Here is a 9,882-nt window from a genome sequence, read left to right on the forward strand (position 1 = left end):
GTAGCGAAAGCTTCTACTTACTGCTCCTGCCTTTGCGTCTATGACAGGTGGGCCCAACAGGTGGTTGGCCCTCCTGTCATGCAGCCAAAGGCAGGTGCAGTTAAGGCACCGGAGCTCAGTCCGCGAGGGAGAGGGCGTTGTAGTAATCAAATTTCTCGGTCTTGTACGAGTTGACGCGACACATCAAAGCACTGCACTCGATATAAGTCTTTTTACACATTTCAAATGGGCTACTTCGTATGTAGGAGTAGACATATTCTGCTTCGTATGTAGTCACTTGTTGCAATCTCTAAAAAGACTTATATTTGGAAACGGAGGGAGTACAACGCATGCATGCATGCCGTGACTTTCCTTTTGATACTTGCATGTGTTGATTTGATGCACCTTGCCAAATTTTGACTATAAATTTAACTAACCAAATTTTCATGCATGTCACAAAAAATTACGGGGCTGTTTGGATTGTGACTATGTTTGTCTTATGTTGCCACATTATTTTTCCCACACTTGCCACACTTGCCTAACCTGAGTTGCTCAAATTGTTAGACACACTTTGGCTTGCCTAAGGGAATCTTGCCACAATTTTTGTGTCTATGACATGTGGGGTTCACTGCTAATAAAAAAATTCTTGTCTTAGGTGTGGCTTATAAAAAAGACTTATATTTAGGAACGGAGGGAGTAGAAAATATAAATAATAATGCATGTTGGGGCAACCCACGTTTCCGCTAATTTTAGCCGTGGGCTTGTTCACAATTTTTACGAGGGGGTGGTTGTTCATTTAATGGAGGGACTTGTAGTACCAGACTTGAACGATACAAAGTGCGACCTGGCACACCGTAACACCACTTGGAACAAGCGGGTAGCTATCTCAAAAAACAATCAACAACTAAAAAAACCGCGACCTGGCATGTAGTAGTACACAATTTTAAACGATTGTTTTGATGGAGTGAAAAAGGAAAACTACCCCACTACGTATATATAGGCCGGAGCCTCCGCGCTTGCTTGCTAGGGTTGCTCTATTCACACACTCTCATCCTCTCCAGATCTAAACAAGATAGGGGTAGTAACACTGTCTTTCTCCCTTCAAAAAACACTGGCTTTCTATCCTCACCGCTGGTTACAGATCCGGACGTATCCCCCTCCGCCGGTGAAGGGGAGGAGGGGCAGCGTTTAGGCCGTCGTCGACAGCGAGGGAGGAGACCCACTGCCGGCCGCACCGTTATCTCTGGCCGAGCGCCGGCGCGGGAGGTCCTCCGATCCCTTCGTCGTTGCCTGTGGGCGGATCCGGCCTCCCGCCGCCCACCTATCCACATCCCGACGACCTTCAGGTATATCTTCGTTCGAAACCGCCTTAGCTCTACTTCCCCAGCTCGCTACGTCGCTGCATGTGCATCATTTTCTACCTCTCAGCCCCTCTCGATCGGATGGTCCAACGTCACATATTTTTTTCTTCTATTGTTAGAGGTAAAGCTACTTCATGGAGTCGAATCTTGTACTCCCTCCGTCCGAAAATACTTGTCATTGAAATGGATGTATCTAGATGTATTTTAGTTCTAGACACATCCATTTTGATGACAAGTAATTCCGGACGGAGGGAGTACTTGGTTCAAACAAGAAATAAAGTGGGGGTGGGGGAATTTAGTATGTACATCGGACTTGGTACAAACAGGAAGGAAAGGGGGTGAAAGTAGTACAGACTGGTCATCCAACCGGTCTCTTGGTCGAAAAGGGAAATATAGGGGTAACGCTGTACACAGTGGTATGACCAGGACTAGATTTGCTATCCACACATAGGAGTAGGTGGCTAGAGTGAACAAAAATGGGACCAACCCAGATATGTTTCTTGGATGTTTGTTTCTCGGGGCAACAAACTATGAATCACCACTTTATGCCCCTGTTTACGTACATGGTGCTGGACTGCTGGTGCACCCACTGTCCCATGCCCTTATACCAAATATTTAGGCTCCGTTCGGAATAAAGGGGCAGAAAACATAGGTCTTGATGAAAATAGAGGAATAGGAAAGGAATGTAGGTATAAAACTATGGAACAGCGAACCGGAGGAAACTCTCAAGAGAATGTGTTCGGATGGACTACGAAATGTACAGATTTGTTTTTTTAGAGTAGCATGCTTGGCAGTATGAGATGCTATTTGTTTATTCAGCTGCACAGTGACTACTCTTGTCCTCACCTCACGTACCACACATAGGTTGATTTTTTTATTCCGGCAACACAGCACAGCAACCTGTCTAACGCATGGCAGCGAGCGCCTGCCTCGGGCTTCCGCCCAAAAAATGAGCAGCGCGTGGATGTTTCTAATCCTATGGAATCAGTACTACCAGACCAGCTTTCCTATGAAACACTATTCACCTTTCCCGTGTTCCGAACGGTTGGAAGGGAAAGAATACCGTAGGAATTGTGTTCCTACGAAAATCCTGCACCAAACCTGTGAACCGAACGCAGCCTTAGCTGTTCTTAATCTAATGTCCCTGGTAAAAATGAAGCCATGCCACTGTTATAAGCCATGACAAGTTTAGCCAAATGTTTTTGCCTGTAATTGTTTGAGACTCTGACTGTTTCCTCTGTGCCTTTTTGTGCAAACAGGGATATCCAATTCACCTGGTTGCTGTTGTGACCTTTTGGTGCACTGCACAAAACTCTTCTTAAAAGAAGTGACTTTTGTGCTGTTTAACTGGAATGTCAGAATGGAACAGTTGGTTCATTTTGGTGGAACTGCACAAAGGGAGATCTGTGTTCCAATCCTCATCATCCATATTGGCGCCATAACCTTCCTTTAGGTAAGAATGATATTTAATGCATGTGTTCATCTCTATTTTCCGACTGCCATGAGAAAATAATGCTGTTTTTTACTAGTACACTTGTACTCCCTCACTGACAAAACCAATTCTGAATTAGAAGGCCAATCATGTACTTGGTTTCACCAACTGGTGAGGAGAAAGAGAAACAGAGCATGAAGAGGAAGAAGAAGAAGAATAAACAGTGCCAAGGCGATCTTGCTGAAGCCAGAGGCCTCAGTCGAGGCCATTCAAGGGCTCCGGCAACGACTACCTTACATGTGAGACGATCCTCCAGGGAGCCCTTCCACTTCTGCTGTCTCACTTAATTAATTAGGAGTACTTAAGTACCACTAATTTATTACTGCCTAATTTTCCTGTTGGAGTTAAACAAATCTTTAGTAGGACCCTATGCTGAATCATGTACGTGTGTATGTTTGTCTATGGAGGTGAATCATGTGGTGGAGCAGGGAGGGAATATTATTAGTGTCATGACATAATAGTGCTATTGTTTTGCATGTCAATTTATTGCCATTGGTTCAATGAGGCAATGTTTTGCGTATTGTCCATCATGAATTTGATGCTACTGTTTGAGTAATATGCTAATGTCTTCCTATCCTTTCTCACTAAGCTAATGAAGGTTTCACCTTGTTCCTACTTGTGCAAACAGGGATCATGTTGTGCCAATCATACATTTTAGTGGAACTACACAAGACAATACAATGAACTGTATCCCAGCCAGTGCTTTAACTCTGCTGGAAGTTCTTGATAATCTTTCGATATAATCTCAGCACTGGTAAACAAGAGTGATTTCAACCATACATTTGAAGTGCACAAAAATATATACTATTGTGTGATTCCAGTGAGTGCTTTATCATCTCTTATGGGACTACATGAATAAGCTTTTTTTCTCAGGTTGGTACGGGCCTAAGGCCTTCATCCATATTAGTTTGCTGTCATCTCTATTTGTATCGTGCTACTGTCATGAGAAACTCCTTTATCTTTGCACGTTAAAGTTTTGCAACCTATGATAAATGGCAATGCTTTGAGTGTTGAGTTGAGCTAATTGGCACTGATTAAATAAACTAATACCTCTCTTTAAGCAAGACTACTATGTTGCTAACTTTACCCATTAAGATAATGAGGGTGCTTCTATTTGTTAGTGTATGTTTCATCAACTAGTCCCACTATTACAGTAATCTCACTCTCTCAATATATGTGCCAACAGGGATGCTCGATTTTGGTGGAACTGCACAAAAACTTTGGGTGCTTCATTGCCTCGACAGCTTCCGTCCTTTCCTGTCAGTCGCTAATCTCCGCTTGCTTTCTTCCTTTGCTGTCAGTCGCTTGGCTTATCTCGGCTTCCAGTCAAAGGAAATAGTAATTGATATGCTACCTCACACAGGTTGGTACTGGTCTTTATCCTGATTATTGTGCCTGTCATATGTATTGGTAATTTGGTATTGTGCTACTGTTTGCCGATTTCATAAAGGAGTAATTTGGAGCCTGAACTCGCAGGCAAATCATTACATCGGGTGATTTCAGTAGAACTGCACAAAATGATCAGATGGACAGGTACTTATGCTGCTGCTATGTACTCCAAAGTTCACTCAGACAAGCATCGATGTTGACAAGAAGTGCCTATATTCATTCGAGTATCAACCGGCGTCAACCAATTGTCAAACTCCAAGTATTAGGAGAGTGAACGCCAAAAATATTGCTTGGTGCATAGCCCAGAAAAACGCAGTCCAGTCTTTGGTCCCAACTTGTGCCTTTTGGTTATCGGCACATATGGTAGCGAACTATATGGCATGGAGTCTAAAGATTCCAGACAAGTTGGTTGACGCGTATATTCATCTGGCACTTAATCAGTCTGCACGCCAAGGATGCTCCATTTCAGTTGAACTGCACAAAAAATTTGGGTGGTTCATTTTCTCAACCGCCTCCTTTCTCGTCTGCAATGTAGAATTTTGGCGAGATACAGGACCAAGATGAGCCAGTAAACTAGTTGGATGAAAGTAGTGGCCAAGTTGCTCAAACCTCCCTCGGCACGAGGCCACTATTTGAGGATAAACCTACAAGCAAAGTTCAGATTGTCTGTGCTGCCTCTTATGTACTCGAAAGTTTACTCGTACAAGAACTAATTTTAGCAAGAAGTACCTCCGATTGAACACCATTTACCAGTCTGTACCCTAGGTAATTAAAGTTCGTCCATGGATCATATTGGCTGTGATCTCAATCATTTGGATGCATAAACATACTGAACATGTGTATATCTGAATCTTTTTGTGAATTATGTATGAATATTGTCGTGTGATCTATCAATCATTTGGATGCATAGATATGCTGAGCTTGTGTATATATGAATCTTTTGAGTTGTTGATAGTGAATGTTGGCTATGAATATGAACGTGTCCTGTGAACCTGAGTTTGATATGAATGTTTACCTTTTCTGTTGTATTTGTGTGTGAACTTGTTAGTATGCCTACTGTGGGGTATAAAACGCAGGTCTCTTATAAAAGTAATGCTGTGTCCAATTTATGTTTTCCCTTCTAACCACATTATATATATTTATATTATTACTATTATCGTATATTTTATAGAGACTTATGTATACATTATAAAAACATCCCACGTGTTATTAACTTATAAAAGTAAATGTTTAACGGAAGTTGGCAAGGAAAATCCTGGTTGTTTTTGACTCACAGGCAAGGAAAATCCTGGTGATTGCGTACAAAAGCTTGCGAAGATTTTAAGGACCAATTTAATAATAACACGCTCATTTTTATTTTGAGCAATAACTCGCTAATTTCTTAATTATATATATATATATATAATGTGCCTCTCCGGTTTATTCTTTGATATTAATTGCTCCTTCTAACATAACATTATATATATAACGAGCCCACCTAATACGTGTATTTCAAGGAAGTGCAAATGGGCTGGGATTTCTTAGAAAATATAAATGGGCCTGATTGACGCGAAATTATTTGTTCACCCAGCCCAGCAAATGGACTGTACATTCTAGAAAACATGGGTTAAATATATGCCACATTTTTGCAGGCTGACATGTGGGCCAATAGGTCGAAGCCTACGCAGGGCGTTGTCAACTTGGTCAACAAATGATTGTGTCATCCACAGCCATTGGATTTATATCCAACGGCCGGCATGCACCTTCAATCTCTCGTCTTCTTCCTCCAGCGTCGCCGGGACCGCCTGGTCCGGCCTCCGGCGGCTAGCGGCTCTGCTTAGCACGCATCGCTGCGAAGCGCTACCCCACCGCCGGCCAGGCTATCCCTCCACCCCTCGACACCTCCTGTTATTCTCCACAGACTACAGCCCCACGCCGCAACAGAACCAGTTATAACCCTTCTCCTCCTCTCAATCTGCGACTCCACTGCCGCGTTTTCCCATCTCCGAGTCGTTCCCGTCCGGGGCCTCGCCGTCGTCCACCGCCTCGCTGCGTTCGGTGCGGCGTGGTCAACAAACGAGAGTCATCGGAAGAGGACTGTACGTGGAGAGCCTGACGGCTGGGACCCACGAGGTCCATGGTCGCACGCAAGGAAAGTTCCTCCTTATTAAGCTGAAAAAAATGTTTCCTCCACCTGACAGCTGGGACCCACCGGCTGTATCTTCGCACGGAAGGAAGTGCCTCCTTGTTTTGCGAAAAAAATTATTCATCCCGTTGACAGCTGGGACCCGTCAGATTTGGTGACTGACTTGTGGGCCTACTAAGCGGACGTGTACGCACGGCTTTGTCAACTTAATCAACAAATGATTCTAGCAGCTGGACCGTTGGATGTTAATCCAACAGCCGTGCTCCTTCTTCAACCTCTGTTCTTGCTCCTGTCTCCCGTGGGCGGCACCGCGGCTGTGCTGCCGCGCACCCGAACCAGTGAAGTTTCCCACTCCTCTCCATCTGCGACTCCACTGCCCCGTCTTCCCCATCTCCGGGTCGTTCCAGTCTGGGTGCGCTCGGCACGGTGTGGTCAACGTGGTCAACAACCGAGAGTCATCGGAAGATGACTGTACGTGAGAGGCTGACAGTGGGGACGCACCACGCCCATGGACGCATGCATGCAACGGAACGCGGCGAGGTCAACGTGGTCAAGGAACGACTTCCATCGGAAGTATACTGTACGTGGAGAGTCTCAGCTGGGTCCACGGCCGCAGCAAGTAAGTGCCTCCTTATTACGCGGAAAATAATGATTCCTCCAACTGACAGCAGGGACCCACTGGACGGGCCACCGTATTTTGCGAAAAAAACGTTTGCCCCCTGACTGCTGGGACCCACCTGACGGGCCACCGTATTTCGCGAAAAAAACGTTCCCCCCGCTGTCAGCTCGGACCCACCGGAAGTGCCTCCTTATTACGCACAAAAAAATGAATACTCCCCCGGCTAGCTGGGACCCACCTTGGTGGGAGGCTGACTTGTGGGCCTACTAAGTTGACGGGGACGAAGGGCTTTGTCAACTTAGTCAATATGAACGATTCTAGCTCCAGTGACCGTACGATGTCCATCCAACGGCCGTAGTGCTTCTTCAACCTCTGGTCTTCTTGCTCCAGCCGCCCAAAGCAGCGCCGGTCGTGCCGCATGCTCCTGCCTCCCGTGGCCGGCTGTGCTGCCGCGGAGGCCTCACCGCCCCTATTATTCCCACAGCTGGCCAGGCCCTGCGGCGACGGCAGCCTCACACCGCAGCCGAACCAGTGAACCCTCGTACTCCTCTCCGCGCGGGCTTCCACTGCCGCGTCTTCCCCGGCTCCGCGTCGTCCCCTTCCTAGGCCTCGCCGTCGTCCACCGCCGTGGTGCTCTCCGCGCGGCGTGGTCAACGTGGTCAAGGAACGACTTCCATCGGAAGAGTACTGTACGTGGAGAGGCTGACAGCTGGGTCCACGGCCACAGCCCAGTTTTTTTTGTGATTTGCCAAGTAAGTCGCTTTGTCAGGCCTATTGGGCTGCAAATCTTTCAAGACGAGGAGAGCTTTCATTCGGCTGGCCGAGAAAATGGCCCATCAGTAATGAGAAATGGGTTGTACATTTTTAAAACACATCAAACCGGCAATTAGTTTCAAATATCTTTTTTTCATTTCGAGATTTTAAATTACATTAATTTTTATGCGTGGAGAATTTGTTGGATTTTATATTGATATACATTTATTTTTAAAATCAGTTTGAATGTGAGTCAAAATTTCGGGATTAAAAACAGTTCGGACCGCACCGAAATATGCAAAATTTCGTATAATTTTTTAACCGTGGCCACAATATGGGCTGTAATGCTAACAAAAAGAATATGGGCTCCAAAAAAACCTTAATAATTAGCAAATGGGCTGTAAATTATTAGAAATAATGGCAGATGGGTTGTATGCTGTTTTCTACAGATTTGTGGCTTTCCTAAAAAAAAAGGTTGACGCACAAGTAGTGACTGTTGGATGGCCATCCAACGGCCGCCGTGCTTCTTCAATCTCTACTTTTCCTGCTCCAGCCACTCAAACAAGCGCCGGCGGGACTACCTGCTCCCTCTCCCCACGGTCGGCTCTACTGCCGCGCAGGCCTCACCGCCCCACCGTACTCCCATCGCTGGCCTAGCCATCCCTCTACTAACCCACACCTGCTGTTATTCTCCGGCGATGGCAGATGAACCAGTAAACCGTCGTACAGTCGTACTCCCCTCCGCGTGGGAAACAACTGCCGAGTCTTCCCTGCCTCCGTGTCATTCCCTTCCTAGGCCTCGCCGTCGTCCACCGCCCTGGTGCTCTCGGCGCGGACTGTATGTGGAGAGGCCGACAGCTGGGTCCACGGCCGCACGCAAGGAAATGCCTCCTTATTACGCGCAAAATAATGATTCCTCCACCTGACATCAGGAACCCACCGAAAGGGCCTCTGTATTTCGCAAAAAAACGTTACCACCGCTGACAGCTCGGACCCACCAGCTATATCTTTGCACGCAAGGAAGTGCCTCCTTATTACGCACAAAAAAAATGAATACTCCCGCTGTTAGCTGGGACCCAGTATAGTGGCAGCCTGACTTGTGGGCCTACTAAGTTGACGGGGACGGAGGGATTTGTCAACTTAGTCAATATGCACGATTCTAGCTCCAGTGACCGTACGATGTCCATCCAACGGCCATAGTGCTTCTTCACCCTCTGGTCTTCTTGCTCCAGCCGCCAAAACCAGCGCCGGTCGTGCCTCGTGCTCCTGCCTCCCGTGGCCGACTGCGATGCGGCGGAGGCCTCACCGCCCCCGACTACTCCCACCGCTGGCCAGGCCATCCCTCTACTCACCCACACCCCCTGTTATTCTGCGGCGACGGCAGCCTCACACCGCAGCGAACCAGTGAACCCTCGTACTCCTCTATGTGTGGGCATCCACTGTCGTGTCTTCCCCGGTTCCGCGTCGTCCCCTTCCTAGGCCTCGCCGTCGTCCACCGCCTTGGTGCTCTCGGCGCGGCATGGTCAACGTGGTCAAGGAACGGCTTCCATCGGACATGGACTGTACGTGGAGAGGCTGACAGCTGGGTCCACGGCCGCAGCAAGGAAGTGCCTCCTTATTACGTGCAAAATAATTATTCCTCCACCTGACAGCGGGGACCCACCGGACGGGCCACCGTATTTCACGAAAAAAACGTTTGACCCTGACTGCTGGGACCCACCAGCTACATCTTTGCACGCAAGGAAGTGCGTCCGAGCAAAAAAAACCGATTCGCCCCCTTGACTGCTGGGACCCACCAGCTACATCTTTGCAGGCAAGGAAGTGCCTGACAGTCGGGACCCACCTGGTCGAAGCGTACGTAGCGTTGTCATTCTGGTCGCGAACGTGTACATACATATATACTGGTGGATGTAGAGGCGCGCACGTGTCATAGTAGAGGCGCGTACGTGTCATAGTAGAGGCGCGCACGTAAAATGTACACGTACGTACAGCGGCCAGGGTGCAAGAAAGAAAATACGGCCACGTATGTGTACATACGGGCGGGGTCTCGAACGCCTACTCACGCGTACGTATGGCCAGGGCTCGTGTACATGGCTGGGTCGGAACGGAGAAACAGCGTCATCGTCGTGTTCACGGGGAGGCAACGGAATGCGTCGTGTTCATG

The sequence above is a fragment of the Triticum aestivum genome, chromosome 1D, assembly GCF_018294505.1.
Source record: "Triticum aestivum cultivar Chinese Spring chromosome 1D, IWGSC CS RefSeq v2.1, whole genome shotgun sequence".
In the NCBI taxonomy this organism is placed as follows: domain Eukaryota; kingdom Viridiplantae; phylum Streptophyta; class Magnoliopsida; order Poales; family Poaceae; genus Triticum; species Triticum aestivum.